Source organism: Tachysurus fulvidraco, chromosome 9 (assembly GCF_022655615.1).
Source record: "Tachysurus fulvidraco isolate hzauxx_2018 chromosome 9, HZAU_PFXX_2.0, whole genome shotgun sequence".
Classification (NCBI taxonomy): domain Eukaryota; kingdom Metazoa; phylum Chordata; class Actinopteri; order Siluriformes; family Bagridae; genus Tachysurus; species Tachysurus fulvidraco.
In genome coordinates this window covers 14641678-14661954 of record NC_062526.1, presented here as the reverse complement: position 1 = coordinate 14661954, position 20277 = coordinate 14641678, and the positions used below count along the sequence as shown (strand labels likewise).

Here is a 20277-nt window from a genome sequence, read left to right as displayed (position 1 = left end):
GCGGAGCCCCTCCCCCACCTCGGCTACTCAGACCACATCACTGTTATGCTAATTCCAGCATACAGACCACTCGTCAGATGCTCAAAACCGGTTCTGAAGCAGGTGAAAAAGCGTGCACACGCCCAGACAATCCACAGCCACTTCAAGGACAGCAGACACACCCGGCGCATGTGGCAGGGCATACAGGCGATCACAAACTGCAAGACAGCTTCACCTGCTTGTGATAGCGACGCCTCCCTCCCAGACACGTTGACCGAGTTCTACGCTCGGTTCGAGGTACAGAACAACGTACCGCCAAGGAAGACCATCCCTCGTCCTGATGACCAGGTACTCTGTCTATCCACGGCTGACGTGAGGAGATCTCTATGCAGAGTTAACCCACGGAAGGCTGCTGGACCAGACAACATTCCTGGCAGGGTGCTCAGAGAATGTGCAGAACAGCTAGCGGATGTCTTTACGGAAATCTTCAACATTTCCCTGGGCAGCGCCGTTGTTCCTACATGCCTCAAAACTACCACCATCGTTCCTGTCCCAAAGAAGTCTTCAGTGTCCTGCCTCAATGACTATCGTCCCGTTGCACTCACACCCATAGTTATGAAGTGCTTCGAGAAGCTCATCATGAGGCACATCAAGACCCAGCTACCACCCTCACTGGACCCCCTACAGTTCGCGTATCTTCCAAACCGCTCCACAGATGATGCCATTACCACAGCCCTCCACTTAGCCCTCACCCATCTGGACAATAAAGACACTTATGTAAGAATGCTGTTCATAGACTTTAGTTCAGCATTCAATACAATCATCCCTCAGCACCTGATTGGGAATCTGAGCCTGCTGGGACTAAACACCTCCCTCTGCAACTGGATCCTGGACTTCCTGACTGGGAGACCTCAGTCAGTCCGGATCGGGAACTGCATCTCCAGCACCACCACACTGAACACTGGAGCTCCTCAAGGCTGCGTGCTCAGTCCACTGCTGTTCACTCTGCTGACTCACGACTGTGCAGCAATGCACAGAACGAATCATATTATTAAGTTCACCGGTGAAACGACCGTGGTGGGTCTCATCAACAAGAACGACGAGTCAGCATACAGGGAGGAGGTGCAACAACTAACTGCCTGGTGTAGAGCCAACGACTTTTCTCTGAATGTGGACAAAACTAAAGAGATGGTTGTGGACTTCAGGAGAGCACCGAGCAAACATTCTCCGCTGAACATCGACAGATCATCTGTAGAGATCGTCAAGAGCACCAAATTTCTTGGTGTTCATCTAGCGAGAACCTCACCTGGTCACTCAACACCAGCGCCATCACCAAGAAAGCCCAGCAGCGTAGGCTTAGAAAGGCACATCTCCCTCCCCCCCATCCTGACCATGTTCTACAGAGAGACCATTGAGAGCATTCTGAGCAGCTGCATCACTGTCTGGTTTGGGAACTGTACGATCTCGGATCGCAAAACCCTGCAGCGGATAGTGAGGACAGCGGAGAAGATCATTGGGGTCTCTCTTCCCTCTATCATGGACACTTACACCACACGCTGCATCCGCAAAGCCAACAGCATTGTCGATGACTCCACACACCCCTCACACACACTCTTCCCCTCCTGCCGTCTGGAAAAAGGTACCGAAGCATTCGGGCCCTCACGACCAGACTGCATAACAGTTTCTTCCCACAAGCCATCAGACTTCTCAATAACTGAACTGTACTATACTGAGCACAACATACACACACATCATCTGTATGGGCTGCATAGACCCTCACAAAACACACACACTGTTTTGCACACTTTTCAGCAGTTTTTGCACATATTGTACAATATCTCAGCCATTACGCACATACTATACAATATTTCAGTCATTTGCCGTTTTTGCACAACTCTATATATTATCCAAAGGACCTGATGCTAAGAAACTGTGTTCATTCTAATGTCAAACTTCAGGTGTCACTGTCTCTGCCCACGTGAGCGTTGAAGTCCCCCAGTAGAATGATGAAGTCCCCGTCTGGGCACTTTCTAGCATCCCTCCCAGAGACGCCAAGAAGGTCGGGTACTCTACACTGCCATTTGGCCCACAAGCACAAATAACAGTGAGAGACCTCTCCCCAACCCAAAGGCGCAGGGAAACGACCCTCTTGTTCACTGGGGTAAACTCCAACACATGGCTGCTGAGCTGGGGGGCTAAGAGCAAGCCCACACCAGCCTGCGCCTCTCACCGTGGGCAACTCCAGAGTAGTAGAGAGTCCAGCCTCTCTCGAGGAGTTGGGTTCCAGAGCCCAAGCTGTGCGTGGAGGTGAGCCCAACTATCTCTGGTCAGTATCTCTCAACCTCCCGCACCAGCTCAGGCTCCTTCCCTCCCCAGCGAGGTGACATTCCATGTCCCTAGAGTCAGATTCCGTGTCCGGAGATTGGGTCGCCACGCAATACACATTACATCAGCCCCTTACGGTTTCTCCTGCAGGTGGTGGGCCCACAGGAGATCGGCCCCACTTCGCTCCTTTGTGCTGAGCCCGGCCGGGCCCCGTGGGGTAAGTCCCGGCAACCAGGCACTCGCATGCGAGCCCCAAACCCTGGGCCTGGGACTTACCCCACGGGGCCCGGGTGGGGCCCCAGTTGCGCCATACTGGGCGACATCACGGACCTTGCTTTAATTTTCTTCATAAGAGGTTGTTTTGTTTGCCTTGGGAGACCCTACCAGGGGCAGAAAGCCCCAGACAACATAGCTCCTAGGATCATTCAGGCATGCAAACCCCTCCACCACAATAAGGTGGCGGTTCAAGGAGGGGTAGAAACCGACTTGGAAAGGAGGAGTGGGTGGACATCAGGTGGAAGCCTGGAAAGATTGTCCACACCTTTCAAAAAGATACCACCAATTGTGGAGTCTTTGTAATGGAGGTAATTCTAAAAAACATATTAAAATTAAGATAGATGTGACAACATGCACTGTATTTTTACTGTATAAGAGACAGTACATGTGTTATGCTCTCCATACAGATGGCCAAGAGGACAGTGAAAGAATTCCCAAACATTCCACAAATGTTTGAAATCGACCCGTCACAAGAATCACTTAATAAGCAAAGAAGAGACATGGCTGAAGTCATTCTGAAAGGATCAGGTATTATAGTATTTGAAATTTCTGTATACTTTTTGCAAAAACTTAACAGGCTGTGTGTGAGCGTCTGTGTATATATTATATATACTATATATACAATGAAACCCAAATTTATTTGGACACCTTATACATTTTATGCACTATTACAGTTTAGTTACCATAGTTAAAAAAATAATAATAAAATTTGACAAGATCTCAGACTTAAACTGTGTTAGGAAAAGTATCTAAATTGTGTGAGATAACACTAAAGCAAAACATGTTCAGGTTCATGTTGTTTTTTTGTTTTGTTTGTTTGTTTGTTTGTTTTTTCCAGTTCCAGACACAGATTTCTGCTCCTTTTGTGGAAACCAGGACCTACCAAAAGCTGTGGCTGTGTATTGTGCATTTAGCTAAAGCAAGTACAGAGATCATAGCATTTAACGATATCTGTAATAGCTCTTATATAAGCAGAAGGATTACATATGTTTGAAGTGTACATGAAAGTGAAATGTATATTGTTGTATAATGTTGTATATTGTTCATAATGCAAACAATAAAAACCATAAAAAAAATAAACAAAAAGACATTAAACCCAAAATAAGTGTAGTATAACTATCAGGACATCAGTGATGTGTCAGTTGAATTTGGTGGCAGTACAGTGTATTACAGTCGTTATAGATTTTTTTATTATGAAAAATCATAAAAAATAAACAAAAAGACAAATCCCCAAAATAAGTGTTGTAGTATATCTATTAGGACATAAGTGATGTGTGATCTGAGACTGGTGACAGTACAGTGTATTACTGTAAAGTTATTGATTTCTTATATTATAAAAAAATCATAAAAAATCAACAAAAAGACATTTCTCCAAAATAAGTGTTGTAGTATATCTATCAGGACATCAGTGATGTGTGATCTGAGTTTGGTGACAGTACAGTGTATCACAGTCAAGTTATTGACTGTTTTTTAGTATTCGCTTTTCGGGTTTTGCACTTTGCTGACAGTACCTTGGAATCTGTTTCTCGGTCGTCTGCACATAGAGACTTTTGTATTTTGTCCAACGCGGAGGAAAGCTGATTTTGAGGAAAATTTGGTTGTAGCTGCCTCTCTACATTACTACGATAAAAAAATAGGTGTTGTTTGTGTAGTAACACCCTTTAGTTCAGGAGTTATTGACTCGGGAAACTTGAATCTGTGAATATGAGGTCAACTTAAGTTGCTTACTTAAGTTTCACAGATTGGAGTTTCCCGAGTCAATAACCCCTGAGCTAAACGGCGTTACTACACAAATAACACCTTTTTATTATCGTAGTAATGTAGATTTTTTAGTAATTATTTTTGCTAGTAACAGCGTTTGGCTCAGGAGTTATTGACTCGGGAAACTCGAATCTGTGAATATGCGGCTAACTTTACTTAACATGCCGAGTTCGCTTTTTCCTTCTTGATAGGTGAGTAACGTTGGTTTTGCTTTGTTTCACAGAACTAATATATGCCGTCCTTTGCATGATTATGCTTGTGTGTCATTTTTGCTTGTTTGTTTATCTGCAATCGTATTGTTCTTCCCTTCAGCTATGATAAAGACATTTCTTTCCAGTAGTTGCCTGGGTTGCGTATGTGTGGTACACATAATGGTGTTTCAAAAATCGAGACCCTACCTTTAACACAGACTTTATTTACACATACACATTGTATGAGAAAGCATATACCTCTCTAACAAATCCTCAGTCAGTTTAGCTAATTATTACAGTAGAACTGATCTATAGTAGTGTGTTAAAGGGAAATATATTATACTAGAGATAATAATGTTATGAAAAAAGCTGTGCTTCAGTCTTTTAAACATGAAACCATCTTATCAGGCTACAGAGATAAAGGGGTCAGAAAAGAAGAAAATTTTACACGTTTTCTTTTCAGAATGTATTTACTCTCTCTGGTTAAAAACAAACAGTACATGACATCAGTCGAAAGTAAACAAAGAAACAGGGAAACGTACCGAGGTGATAAATAACCCAACAAGTGAGCAGGCAGTGAAGTGTGGAAATAAAACAAACTGAACAAAGCAATGAGCTCGTTGGTCACCTAGTGGTCAGTGGTGAGATAAAATGCTTTAATCTGCTGTCCTTGATATAGAAATAGCTAATAGTAGAGATTAAAAGTACAAAAGAAAAAGTAATAAAGGAAAAGGCACAAGTGTATACAAGATAAAGATGAAATAAATATATAAATTATTAGACATTGAGAGTCATCAATTCAATTTAATGATTGAATGATCACTGGTTAGTAAATGTAGGAAAACTTGCACTCTTTTGTACACAGTTGAAGGACATGATATGAATTAAATGCTAACTCATAGGCAGCACCATGTGTACTATTCATCTGCTCCATTTGTAATTTCATAAACATGTGCTGTCATTTTACCAGTGCGCTTACTCTGCAAAAATATTTAGCGGTTTATCGCATCTAAACTATCCGCATCTGTGAGCATGCCTGTGGTAAAAGACAGGAAAAGATCAAATAGCTGCCCTTAACTGACTTTCACACTGCCTGCACTTTTGAAATGAAGTAACTAAAATTAGCATTTTGCATTTTAATAATGTATGATGCAGACTTCACTGATATATTATTGATATAAAGTGAGTACTGATATTACCTGCTTATTCTTTAGCATTATATATTTTATATAGAGGTTAGTTGTATAAGAGCAAATAATCAGTAGTGAACTGACAGTGTGCCATTTACACTAGATCATTTGAATCATCAATAAGAATCAATTTTTTCAGCTTTGTTCATTACTTTTGCACAGCATGTTTCATTCCAGATGTGAGAAATTACACACACACACACACACACACACACACACACACACACACACACACACACACTCACTCTCTCTCTCTCACACACACACACACACACACACACACACACACACACACACACACACACACACACACACACACACACACACACACACACACACACACACACACACACACACACACACACACACACACACACACACTCTGTATGTATACTTGCACATGCATATATAGTACATCTACATAGACGTCTGTGTATTGTCTTAAGAAAAGATATTGTTGTATGTTGTATAGCACTAATATGTTGTTAGGAACTGAAGTGTGTGCTGTGTATCACAGCTATTGTGTGTGTTTTGTTAAGTAGAGATATCATTGTGTCTTTTGTATTAGGGAGAGATACAGTATTGTTGTGTGTGTTGTATAAAATGAATTTGTTGTAAGTGTTGCATTAGGAAGGGATATTGTGTGTGTTTGTTGTGTTAGGTTGGAAACATTGTTTGCTTAAAAACCAAAAACACTTAAAACCAAAAGCCCGTCCAATACAAAGAAAACAGGAAGCACAATTAGTAAGACTAAGCTAAGCAATAATAGAACAAAATGACACCATCACATGAACAGAAAATTACAAAGCAGACCATGTGCTTAATGCACAATTAGGGAAGATGTTCTTCTAAAAGGAACAGAAACCATAATGCACATTCATTAGGTAGCAAAACACAACGACTGTGTTCAAGCTACAGCTTCACCATCTGATAATGTTTAGTACCTCACGCTTTTATGTAGTAAAAATACATGTAAAAGACAGTAATTAAGTAGTTAAGTTTAACCATCTTAAAGAGGAGTGAGTTTCAGTTCAAGCTTGTGCCACCAGACTACAGGTAACAGATAATAAAACGGCACCATGTCCCACCGACAACGACAATAAAACCCTGCATGATATTGTGTAGGTCCACCTTGTGTCTGGCCTGTCAATGCATGGATTCCAATAAGACCTCAGAAGGTGTGCTGTGGTATCTGGCACAAAGATTTTAGCAGCAGATACTGGAAAATATGATGTGGAGCCTCAGTGGATCGGATTAGTTTGTCCTGCATATCCTACAGGATCTTGATCGGATTGATATCTGGAAAATTTGGAGTCAGTGCCTTGGTCAGCACCTTTATTGTTGGTTCTTCATCAGCGATCATTAGAAATAAGAAATAAGTGTTGGCTCTGTGGTGAACTTGGAATTTGCCCTGACTCATTAGTTCACTTAACTACAAACTGGACATTACTTACCTATACATTTTTTACCGTCCAGTGTCACCGGTTTCCTTCTGAGTCTGGTTTCTCTTAAGCTTTCTTCATCATATACTCTCAGGGAGTCTTTCCTTTCCACCGTCACCTCCGACTTTGAGACAATGGGAATTGTTAAATGCGTTATACATATAAATTGAATTGAAAATTTGAAATTGAACTGTTCACTGTTCTTCAAACTATTCCTTTGGACAAGGGATTGTTGTTATGAAGCAATGCTGATGTGTAAGAACTAATACGATACCCATCTCTTCTTAGTTCCTGTCAATTACTGAGTAAATATATTCGGCATTAAACAGATGGTGTAGGTGTGTCTGTGTGTAGTGGAAAAACTGTTTCCTCTGAAATTTGTTGGCCTCATTTTAGAGTGATTCATGTTAACAGGAATACATAAATATATATTTGCTTTTTTCAATGTTTTCTGTTATTCACACTCTGACATTCGAGCTGAGCTTTACAAGCATCAATCATTATATTCTCATTGTGTAATTTTTTGTGAGATTTTGCATCCTTGAATGAGGTTCCACTCTACATGTGATAAATAACTATGAATACATTTTTAAAAAATGTAAGAGTAAGAGGATCAATGTAGGCATACTGTAGCTTTGTTGCTTGTGTTTCATTTGTTACTCAGATTTATTTTATTATTGTTAAAACAAACTCCCAGTCGACTGATTGTATATATAGATATATAGATATATATGTTTTATAGTTTGTAACAGGAGACCAGACAATGTCACACTTGCACTTCCTGCTGCTGCTGTTATTCACAACATGTCTGTGGACAAGTGTGTCGACATGTGCACAGAGAAGGTGTGTGTGTGTGTGTGTGTGTGTGTGTGTGTGTGTGTGTGTGTGTGTGTGTGTGTGTGTGTGTGTGTGTGTGTGTGTGTGTGTGTGTGTGTGTTCTTACACCAGACAATTTGCTTGGTTGCATGTATACAAATGTTTCAGTTTCACAAAATTCTGTGTGCACTGTGGTGTACGTACCTATACTCTGTTTTAGGTCACTAAACCTGCAAGCACTCACCTCCATCTTTCCTCTTGCAAACTATGAAGCGTAGCTTCAGCTTCTTCACTTATATGTGGAAGTAAAAGTAAAAGAAAGATTCAAGAATGAAAGAGACAACTGCTTCAGATCTTACTCATTGACAGGGTTTTAGTTCTGCTTTCACCTAGAAATGTCAGGAAAACATTGTGACATGCACAGAGAGAAAGAATGCTGTCTTCAGGTTTTTTTAAAAAAAGAAAGAAAGAAAGAAAGAAAGAAAGAAAGAAAGAAAGAAAGAAAGAAAGAAAGAAAGAAAGAAAGAAAGAAAGAAAGAAAGAAAGAAAGACCTGGACTGGACTGGATTAAATGGTTGGTGTAGATGGTTAAGTAATAGAGAGGACGTTTAGGGTGAGAGCTTCGAAAGTTAAGATGGCTTGTGAAAATTCTGTTGTTACAGAACACAGTTCCTCGAAGCTTACCTTAACTTATGTAAGAAATGAAAAATGTGTTGTGTAAAAATAAGACGATGATGTTGAAGATCTTAATAAAGAACAAGAAGTTTATTCCAGCATAGCAGTGATAAAATATATGGCGTACTTTGGGTTCATCGGAGTCGGTCAGAACCCAGAGCAAATCCTGCTCACGCATTTTATACTGTTTTCCGCTTTGTAGTTTAAATGAGATTCTACTTTGAAGGTGTATTGAGCGTAAGATCTGAGTGTCTCCCAAATGGCTGGGTCACACCTTGTTATTTAGCCAGATGTCTTTAAATGTTAATCACGGTCACGTACCTTGTCTTGTTATTGTTACAATTGTTATCAGTCAAATTGTCACTTTAAATGGTAATCGTGGTCACGTAAACCCTTTGTTCGTGGTGATACCTCATGTCCTACTGCTCCCATATTTATAATTGAATCAAGTTTATACGTTTAGAGTCCTAACCGTATTACCTTATGATACTTAAACCTTTTTAGGAATGTGCTCTTTTAGTACCTTGAAGTGGAATTTGGGTGCAATTTCTGTAATTTCTTACAGTCCCCCCTTTGATGCTTCTGCCCTGAAGCATCACATCACTTCCTTAATACAGATCACGATTACTGTTTCAATGTAGTACACATACAGCATAACATAATGCATTGACAAAGAATGAGAAAGATGCATACACAAACAGCAGTTTTGAAAGTTACATCCCAAATCAGATCATAATAGGCAATAACCAAATCACCACCATCCATTTGTTTCGTCAAAACATTATCTTCTCTCACAAGACCTTGTTGAGCTTTGACAATATGGTCATCCTTTCTTTGCATTATGACATAATGACATTAACATATTATATAATAACATTTTATTATATATTTTGGTAACTCAAAATCAAATTCTGGTACTTCTTCCTTAAAGACTTATTGTCTGCTGGATTCAATGACATTGTCTGTAGAGTGAAATTAACATATGGAAAGTAATATGTTCCTATGAACCAAGCTTGTCTCTGGAATTATACAATCGGACAAAGTGTTATCATGTGGTTATCATTAACAAAGATAGAAAAATGATCATGAGTTGTGGTGACATGTATTCCTGTGTGAAACTATTACTCTTGTAAACTTATTGTGGACATGTGTTAGATCGATTTCACAAGCCTCATAATTGGTGTGGGGTGCCCCACATAATGGTTTTTCCAAGGCATCAAACATGCAAATAAAACCAATGTAGTTTTGTCACAGCATTCTATGTCCAGTCTTTGCCATTCTCCTGATGGTAACTGTGTGATAAACCTAAAAGTCCTTAAAGTCCATTCTTTAATACATTCTTCTGTAATATTCCCAAATTGTCCATGCTTAGAATCCTTTCAAACAATTCTTCAAATCCTTTCCAATCCTTGAGATTATTTACTCGAAGATGTTCTCTGAGATGAACTGGTTGAACTGATGAACTGGTTGCAACATCACTGTGATACCTCAGGAACGCTGTTGTCAAGAAGACCTTATACATTCCTGTTACACTGTTCATCTGGGTCTGGAGATCATGCTGTAAGGTTCACCAAGACCGGAACCTGGATCCATTGTAGATAAGCACCTTGGGACAGCGTTGGGCACTGCTGTCACGAGAGCTGCCTTTCTTGTCCATCCCCACATCTATTTCTTTTTGACCTGAAAAACACTTGAAAACATAATGAGTTTACCCCCCCCCCCCCTTTTTAAACACAGCACACAAAAAACATTACAAACACATACAACATAAAAACACTTGAAAACATAATGAATTTATACTCCCCCTTTTTTTTAACACAGCACACAAAAAACATTACAAACACATACAACATAAACTTGCCTATTTATATGGCCCTTATGACTGCCATCAGTTTTTTATGATATTAATGGTCCTATGTGGAATGTCCTCTTAACAGGTTGACGATTTTTAGTTTTGGGATGTGAATCTCTGCCTGGTCTCTCCCAGTGAGCAGACCATGGGCCCTCATTTTGGTAATTCTTTACCTCAACGTCATCACTACTTTCAAATTTGTGATGGTGCACATTCTGACCAGAATGCATTTTGTTTTTCTGACTTTACCAAATTTGTTGAGTAGTTTGGTGAAAAACACCAGGCAAGGAGTTAAACAGATGTTTGAGCTCCTTTTCAGTCTGTTTACTGTAGCCTGTAACTGGTTTAAATCTGTTTTGGGGCCTGATCTCTTAAGGGAAAATTTGCATTCCCTTGAAATATGTCCCTCTTTACCACATGAATAACACACCAGGGGGTTATCAGGGTTACGAGGGGGTAGTCTTTCCTTTCTATCTTCAGTAGTGTTCATTTTTCCAGGAAACCTGGCTGGCTCTATTCTTATTGAGATTTTTAACACCTACTGCTGAAACAGGATGGGACCTCTTTGAGTTAGCATTGTTGTTGAAAGACTGTGTCATTTTAGCAATGATGTCGTTATAATCAGAGAGATGGGTTACAAACATCGACACAGCAGAACGGGTGAGTGAGTCACATTTGTTAATCAAAGCAGATTTAAAACTGACATCATTCGGTGTGATGTCAGGATTTCCACTGAAAGTTTTAAATGTCTCCAATAATCGCTCTGAAAATGCCATGGGGCATCGTCATGTGCACATCCGATATTTTACCCCAGTCAACTGACATTACACCTAGGACTTCAAGCTGTTTCCTCTCAAACTTATTGGCAGTTCTAGTTTTGACTTTCTCATTTAACGCTCGAGACAAAGTGTCAGACAAACACACAGTTAGCAACACACGCATTACCATCTGTGAATTTGTAAATGTCAGCATATAGCACGAAAACCTTTAGAAAATCTAATGGATCTTGTTTGGCAGGATCAAATTTACCAATACTTTTAATCACAGCTTCTAGCTCATTGGGTTTGAACCCTCTGACCACAGTAGAGGTCACTGGTTCCTCCGCTCTTTCACTAGCATGCATAGTTGTAGTCAAGTGAACTGGAGCCATGGGGAACTTAACTGTACAGTGTAGTGTATTGACTCCTGACTGACTGAGAATCTCTTTCTGAGTTCTCATCACTGTCGAACATTTCAGGAACCTGATTACTCCACGTGCCACATACAGATGTCTTACTGGTGCTAGTTTCAGATGTGCCATTTTTTATCAGGAATTGACAAGCAGACTTGGCTTCCTCTAAATCTTCTAAGCATGCTATTGTTAGTTTTAAGGTGTGCAATCTCACTCTGCATCCTAATCTTTTCTTCCTTCCAGAGTATGGACATAACTGCTTAACTGTTTACATGGACATAACTGTTTACATTGAACTACATTTTTTGCACATTCATTTTCTCAGAACTGCACTACCTCACCAAGAACTGCACTACCTCACTTTATTGCCTTATTCGGCACTGCACCTCTTATTGCCTTTATTAAGAACTATATTTCTTTTATTGCTCTTTTTTATTCTATTATATTCATTCACACATTTTTATTTTTACTTTTTACTTTACTGTATGACATTTAGTGTGGACAGCAAAGTAAGAATTTCATTGTGCAGGGAAACATGCTTTCTGTCTGTGCATATGACAATAAACACTTTGAATCTTGAATCTTGAATAAACACTTTGAATTTCACTCATCTGGTAATCTCTTTTAGATATTATCCCATCATCTAGTCTAGATTGCAGTTGCTCGTTTTCAGCCTTTAATGGATTTAAAGTCTTTCTAGTGACTTTGTACGATGCAAGAACTGCTTGCAGTTCATTGGCAATCTGCCCTTTTCTGTTCTTGGGCATTTTAGGGTCATTTTCAAACTTAGAAATAGCCCACTCATACGGTTTATCAACCATGTTCTCTATTCCTAGGGTTGCCATCCGTCCCGTGAAATACGGAATCGTCCCGTATTTACAGGCAAAATGACGCGTCCCGTATCAAATCAATACGGGACGCGATTTGTCCCGTATTTTACATAGGTCCACATTATACAGCATCCCATGCAAATCACCCCACTCGCATTGTGTGGAGGCGCATCCTATTCTGCCCCTGATTGGGTAATACTCGTTGCCATCGTTGGTTTGATTGGTTTGTTTTAGTTTTGGGGCCGTGAATCACGGCCAATCAGAGTCAGAGGAGGGCGGGACGACGCCTCGCCGGTTGTTTTGACAGAGTCAGAGTGACAGAAAATCCATATGAAACACACTACTACTTCTGGTCCGCTGATATTCACCGATATACATCCACTGATGTTATTATGTTCATGATGTTCATGGAAGATCTTTTGCAAGTTTGCAAGTTATAATTACTAAGTTATGGATAATTAATTATAAGTTGTTAATTTAATAATAAGTTAATACAATATGGTTCACATCTAACAAGTTCCTCCAAAAGCTTATTTTTTGTGTTCTTAGTCACACTTTGTTGGCGTATATTTATTATTGTCATAGTTGTGTATTCAATATGACCACTTAAGTTGTGATACTGAGTGAGTGAGTGAGTGAGTGAGTGCATCCGTTAACACTGCAGATATCTTATTATAATGTCCATTGGTATCGATCTGAATATTTTTATGAATACATGTTTTACGTTATGATATACCACCACTGGCACGCCATCGGGACTGTGGTCATCGTGGCCCCGAGGGGTGTGGCCCCCGCTGTGGCAGGCGTCCCTTATTATTCTGTATTGAAGGTGGCAACCCTATCTATTCCATCAAACATTCCCTGAGAACCGTGTTTAGCAATGTACCTAACAATCAGCTGTTCCATTTTTACAAACTCACAGCTTTCCTTAAATCTTAGTCTTTAAACTTTACACAGTTTCTGTGACTACAGGCTGTCTAGTTAACCGTAGGTCTATCTTTTCACAGCTCAAGTACTTCGGACGCAAATGAACAAAACTATCAAACAGTCACAAACAGTAACTCTCACAAACTCACAAACAGTTTAAAATGTAACACAGTCACAATACGTCGGACAAAACCACAGTACGTCGGGTTTTTTTTTTTTTTTTTGTTATATTTTAAAACAGTCTTCTTAGCCACAGCAATTTTGGACTTAAAACATTAGTTTAACACTGTCACTGTACGTCGGACAAAACCACAGTACGTCGGGTTTCTTTGCGTTAAAACCTAACCGTTTACTTAACAGTACATGGACTTAAAACGTAAGTTTAAAACACTGTTACAGTCTGTCAGACAACATCACACTACCTCGGGTTATTGCTTTAAACTCTACAGAGCCACGGTGCGTCGGGCTCTTTACACTATCACTGTTTCAGTTACTTTAGAAACGTTTTTAGCTATAATTCAACTGCCACACTGCGTCGGGCTGATTAGAATCTTAACAGAATTATAACAAACAGACAACATATTTCAGTTACTTTAGAAACCTATCAGCTTAAGCACTTTGCTTCAGTTACTTTAGAAACATTAATTCACATACAATTCTGTCACCACACTGCGTCGGGTTAATTCAGTTCCGTTAGAATCTTAAAAGTACAGAATAGGCTTAACAACAATAATAACTCCTACTGCTTATGATAAGTAAACTATACTCTATGTTCTATTCTACACTAAAACATTTCTTTTCTAGGTTTTTTAAACGAAGTGGTTCCCTGAATAAAAAAAAACATCGTAAAAGAAGAAAATACCACTTTTCTTACCTTTCCCCACTTTTTTTTTTTTTTTGGAATCCGTCGCTGGGTGGCTCGCCAATGTAAGAAATAAAAAATTCGTTGTGTAAAAATAAGACGATGATGTTGAAGATCTTAATAAAGAACAAGAAGTTTATTCCAGCATAGCAGTGATAAAATGCATTGCGTACTTTGGGTTCATCGGAGTCGGTCAGAACCCAGAGCAAATCCTGCTCACACATTTTATACTGTTTTCCGCTTTGTAGTTTAAATGAGATTCTACTTTGAATGTGTATTGAGCGTAAGATCTGAGTGTCTCCCAAATGGCTGGGTCACACCTTGTTATTTAGCCAGACGTCTTTAAATGTTAATCACGGTCACGTACCTTGTCTTGTTATTGTTACAATTGTTATCAGTCAACTGGTCACTTTAAATGGTAATCGTGGTCACGTAAACCCTTTGTTCGTGGTGATACCTCATGTCCTGCTGCTCCCATATTTATAATTGAATCAAGTTTATACGTTTAGAGTCCTAACCGTATTACCTTATGATACTTAAACCTTTTTAGGAATGTGCTCTTTTAGTACCTTGGAGTGGAATTTGGGTGCAATTTCTGTAATTTCTTACACTTACCACAGTACCTTAAAGATTCTAATTATTTTACCTTAACTGCCTTTTATAATACTTTAATTGTTTATTACCTTAATACATTTATTGTAGGCTTAAAATTAAAGATACTGTTTGATTAGCTCTGCACCCATCTACAAGCGAAGGGATAACTTTTTTTGTGGTACCAGCCAAATTCTCCCATATCCTCCACCAAGATAAATGATATCATGTTTTCTTTTCTAATATCAATACTCCTAACTGTGAGCTAATGGCCATATTAATCCAAATATCAAAATACAAATTTTGTAAAATTATCCATCTAGTGTAAAATGTGAATCTGTAGCACTTTTTTGAGTTCCTCTGACAGCTCTTTTTAGGTCATAAAAACTTCCTCTTAAAAAAAGAACATGGGGATATTACATAATCTTCAGTAACCACTTTCTCTTGATCAGGTTTTTTCACTATCAAGGTAAAAGGATGTGTATATGAGAACATTTTACATGAGGAGCTTAAATCTGGAAGTTAAATACGAAGTAAATTCCACAGTTTTGAAATGGCTTAGTCATGTGGAAAAGAAACACCCTTCTGCAATTCTGTGTTTGTTTATCAGAGCCTAGATAATAATTTTATGGTTCTCATAATTTCTATAGACAAATAAAAAATTTCAGGTCACAAAAAAAACTACAACAATATTTAAACATACAATTCTATTCTTCCCAGAAGTGAGCATGAATGAATGAAATTGGGCTATAGAAGCATTGATTATCATCACATATACATTAAAGGTCAGTGGAATTCTTTTCTTCACATATCTCAAACAAGGGGGTTGGGTTTAGAGCACAGGGTCAATCATAATACAGCACCCATGGAGTTAAAGTCCTCATTTAATTGCCCAACAGCAGCAGCTTAGCAGTGCTAGGCTTTGAACCCAGACCTTCCAAGCACACAATCCACAGTCCTAATCACTTAAGCCATCACTGCCTGTGACCTACAGGCCTACAGTATGTAAGAACATTAAATGTTTATGTTTATAATAATACCATCAAAAAGTATGGCCTTTATGGAAGGGTGGCAGGAAAAAGCCCTTTCTCTCCAAAAATGGTGATTTGTACAATGGCACAGAAACAATATCCTCTGGACTGGAGAGAGGTGTGATGATATGGGCTTGATTTGCAGCAACATGACCTGGAAAGTTATTAGCCATTGAGTCAGCTCTACTTTATAGCAGAAAATCTTTCAGACAAATATGAGACCATCTGTCCATCAGCTTAAACTGGGCTAAAGTTGTGTCACTCAACAGGACAACATTTTCAATCAACACCAGGAAATCAACACTCAGATACAGTAGCTAAAGAAGAAATCAAGGTGTTAGCATGAACGAGTCTAGGTACCATCTGTATTGACATGAAAACTTAACAGAGCTGTGCATCAATGAACCAGTACACACATCAATGAACTAAAGTGATGTTGTAAAGGAGAGATGGCCAATATTTCTCCAGAACAGTGCAAGAATCTGATAAATTACTACAAAAAAACTTCAAGTTTTTTGTTCCTGAATGTATCTGAACTGCTTTATTTCTTCAGCCAGTTACGTCTAGAGTGTCCAGCCTCAATGACTATTATCCCGTTGCACTGACACCCATAATGGTGAAGTGCTTCGAGAGGCTTGTCTTGAGGCACATCAAGACCCAACTACCACCTTTACTGGACCCCCTACAGTTTGCGTATTGTCCAAACTACTTCATACCAAGGCTGAGGAAAGCACATCTCCCTCCCCCCATCCTGACCATGTTTTACAGAGGGACTATCGAGAGTACCCTGTGCAGCTGCATCACTGTCTGGTTTGGGAACTGCACCATCTCGGATTGCAAGACCCTACAGAGGATAGTGAAGAAAGCTGAAATTATTTTTGGAATCTCTCTTCCCTCTATCACAGACATTTACACCGCACACTGCAACAAACACTCTTCACCCTCCTGCTGTCTGGAAAAAGGTAGCAAAGCATTTGGGCCCTCATAACCAGACTGTGTAACAGTTTCTTTCCACAAGTCATCAGACTCCTCAATAACTGAACTGAACTGTGCAAAGCACACACACACACACACACACACACACACACACACACACACACACACACACACACACACACACACACACACACACACACTCACACACACACACACACACACACACACACACACACACACACACTCACACACACACACACACACTCACACACACACACACACACACACACACACACACACACACACACACACACACACACACACACACACACACACACACACAACTATGTTGACTGCACTGATAGCCACCAAATCAAAAACACACTCATTCAATATACCACCCAGATCAAAACATGCTGTTTTTGTTATCTTGCAAATTCAGTAAATTGTTTTGCACACCAAATTTCAACACAAATTGATCAAACTGCTGCTATTACATAAGTTTAGATATATTAAATAGAAGCCTCTTGTTCAGATCCCTATATTTTTACACAATGTAAAAACAAAGTGTATAATATACAGTATGTACACTGGTCAGTGCTGTTGTTTTGTATTGTCTTGAATTAGTTTGTATTATTTGTTTGCAGTGTCTTTTGTCTTACACTGTAGCTCTGTGTTGTTCTGTGTAGCTCAGTGTTGTTTTATGTAGCACCATAGTCCTTTAGAAAAGTTGTCCCAGTTTACTATGTACTGCGTCAGCTATACTGTATATGGTTGAAATGACATTTAAAAATCTTCTTGACTGTTTATTTTATTTGTGATCACCTGAGGTCATTTTGTTTGTTTCTAGAAGTTGGTGAGGACATTAGAGTGTTATTTAGGGCCTGATAAAAGCCTGTAAGTGTTAATGGAGATCTTCACAAAGTGTGTGTGTGTGTGTATGTGTGTGTATGTGTGTGTGTGTGTGTGTGTGTGTGTGTGTGTGTGTGTGTGTGTGTGTGTGTGTGTGTGTGTGTGTGTGTGTGTGTGTGTGTGTGTGTAGGAGTTTTCTCTGGCTGCTTTGGCTGGGATTAAATGCCACGGTGGTTTCCCCACCACCCTCTTCAACCTGCACGAGCCTGAGGAAGAGGACCTGTGCCTTAATCGCTGTGTAGCCAAGGACTTTGAGAGCTGTGGAAATGACGAATACTTTGTAGTTTACCAAACCCAAGTGCAAGGTAATGGCAATGTTCAAAGACAAGAAAGCATTTAATTTACCATATAACACACTTCCTTTTTCTGAGTTATGGCTGGTTCATGTCATTGTTCACTCGTGATTCAAAAAAGTCTGTGTCAGAAGTCCTTGTTTATTGTTTATATTGTTATGTGTCCTTGTGACATGTTGGTGTAACATGACGTGGTTTTCTTCAGAAGCTCTATCTTAACTCTCTAATTATGTGTCTCTTATTTCAAATTCAGAGGTGTAGTTTGAGCATGGTGCACAAACATGTAGAGCAAAATAAATTCTGCGTATAAGTATATAGACTGTATGTTTATGAGGGCTGATTGGCTTCAGCTCCCCATGGTGACTCAGTGTTATTAAGACATGTGAAGACGTGAATTTTGAGGACGTTTATTTCACTCTTCAGCATCTTTCACTTCCTTGTTCACATATAATGATGTTATAGTGTTAAACACATGATTTTCACCACAACCTAAATTCTCTTAAAATGTGAACAATTACAACAGAGCTCTCTGTAACAAGACATTGTTAAAGGTCATTTTTATGGTACATACCTCAGCAAGAATTATTGGAATCCAGTGTTCTATAATTCAGGCATTTCTTAATCATATATTTGGTATTTATTGGTGTTGTCAATCACACCGATCTAATAAAGATAATAATGAAGCAACCTCAAAATGTAGAAAGAACCTTGATTAAAGCAACAGTGACTGAGAAAATTATATTAAGAAATTATATTAAGGTTCAAGATTTAATTCCTTAATGCAATAGAAATAAACACTCAGAAATATAATCTGAACATTAAATTGTCTGAATGTGCAGGTTTTAAAGGCGAGAGGGACCACTGGCGCAGTGGCAGGACAGTTTGCATAAAGACACACGAGAGCGGAAGGAAAGAAATCGACGCCTTCGACTCCAGCATTCTGATGATCCGCAACCCCTACAAGGCCCTCATGGCTGAATTCAACCGCAAGTATGGCGGCCATATTGGATTCGCTTCTCAGGCTCAGGCTCTGGAAAGGAAAGGGTCAGATTGAGTATACATGACAGTTGCATTGGAAGATTTAGCAATTAGACAATAGATTTTGCAATTTTTATTCATTTTTTTTCTTTGCACATTACATTCAACTCATTTTTTGTGTAGTACTTTGAACAGTGTACAGTGTCATAAAGCAGGTTTACTGAAGTGTATCTATATGGACTAGATTAGGATACAAATTCTAAATTTCACAGAGGTGACAGCAGTGAGGAAAACCTCCCTGAGACAATATGAGAAAGAAACCCATCCTCATCTGGGTGACACCAGAGAGTATGATTAGAAATAATTTCCTTTCTTTGACTTACTATATGGATAAAATATATAAATGCAAAACCTGGGAATTCATTCTAATTATAACATAATGTCTATTTTTAATTCTTCTCTTTTATTTATTTTAATATATGTAATGTACATATATGCATACTTTGCACTTTCTTGCACATTGTACACAGTTGCTGTTGTATATCTGTTTACAACTGCATCTTGTACCATCTTTTTACATTTATATCTGTTTACACCAATATCTGGTTACATAATTTATCTATTTAAGCTTACTTTTGTATTATCTGTTAAATAAGAGACTCTTAATTTCATTGTGCAGCTGTAGAATGACAATAAAGTAATCTAATCTATTCATCAGGTAGAGCTCAGCATTTTTAGTTGCATAATGGCTCTATGTCTTTAGCAGTACCGCTTATAGTAGTCTTGTAATCTACAGCAATTTTTCTGGAAATAACCTTGACACCACCAGACATCTTTCCCAGCAGTTGTGTCACTTGTGTTGATTTACTAACCTGCACATACTGTATGTTAAGTAAAATCTTTTTTTAAACAGTTCTTTGCCAACTTCTTTGCCAACAATCTCTGCAATCTGTGTGCAACCACTTTACGTCAAAATATAATCATTAAAACATTTCACTTCCATATACTGTGTATATATATGCTTTTATAACTTTTACTTTAGGCTTAAAGGCTTATATGAGCTGTAGGATTAGTATTGCTGTTCTGCCACATTTTCTGTTGTGCACTTTAAGACTTGGTTAAGAATCTTGGTTTAACTTCAATAATATGTACGGTATCCGGTTAGTGGCTGCTGTATTATTTGAAATGAATATAACACAGAATAATTTGAGACTTTTTTTCTGAGAGCTATTCACATCT

The 20277-nt window shown here is 39.0% G+C and overlaps 1 long non-coding RNA gene across 1 annotated transcript; it reads left to right on the top strand.

Annotated features, from left to right (window-relative positions):
• Positions 1-14841: 14841 nt before the first annotated feature.
• LOC113639307 lies at positions 14842-19176 on the top strand. The gene is made up of 3 exons (XR_007143790.1): positions 14842-15673; positions 17898-18072; positions 18900-19176. It is a non-coding gene; the product is annotated as an uncharacterized LOC113639307 (long non-coding RNA).
• The last annotated feature ends 1101 nt before the right edge of the window (positions 19177-20277 follow it).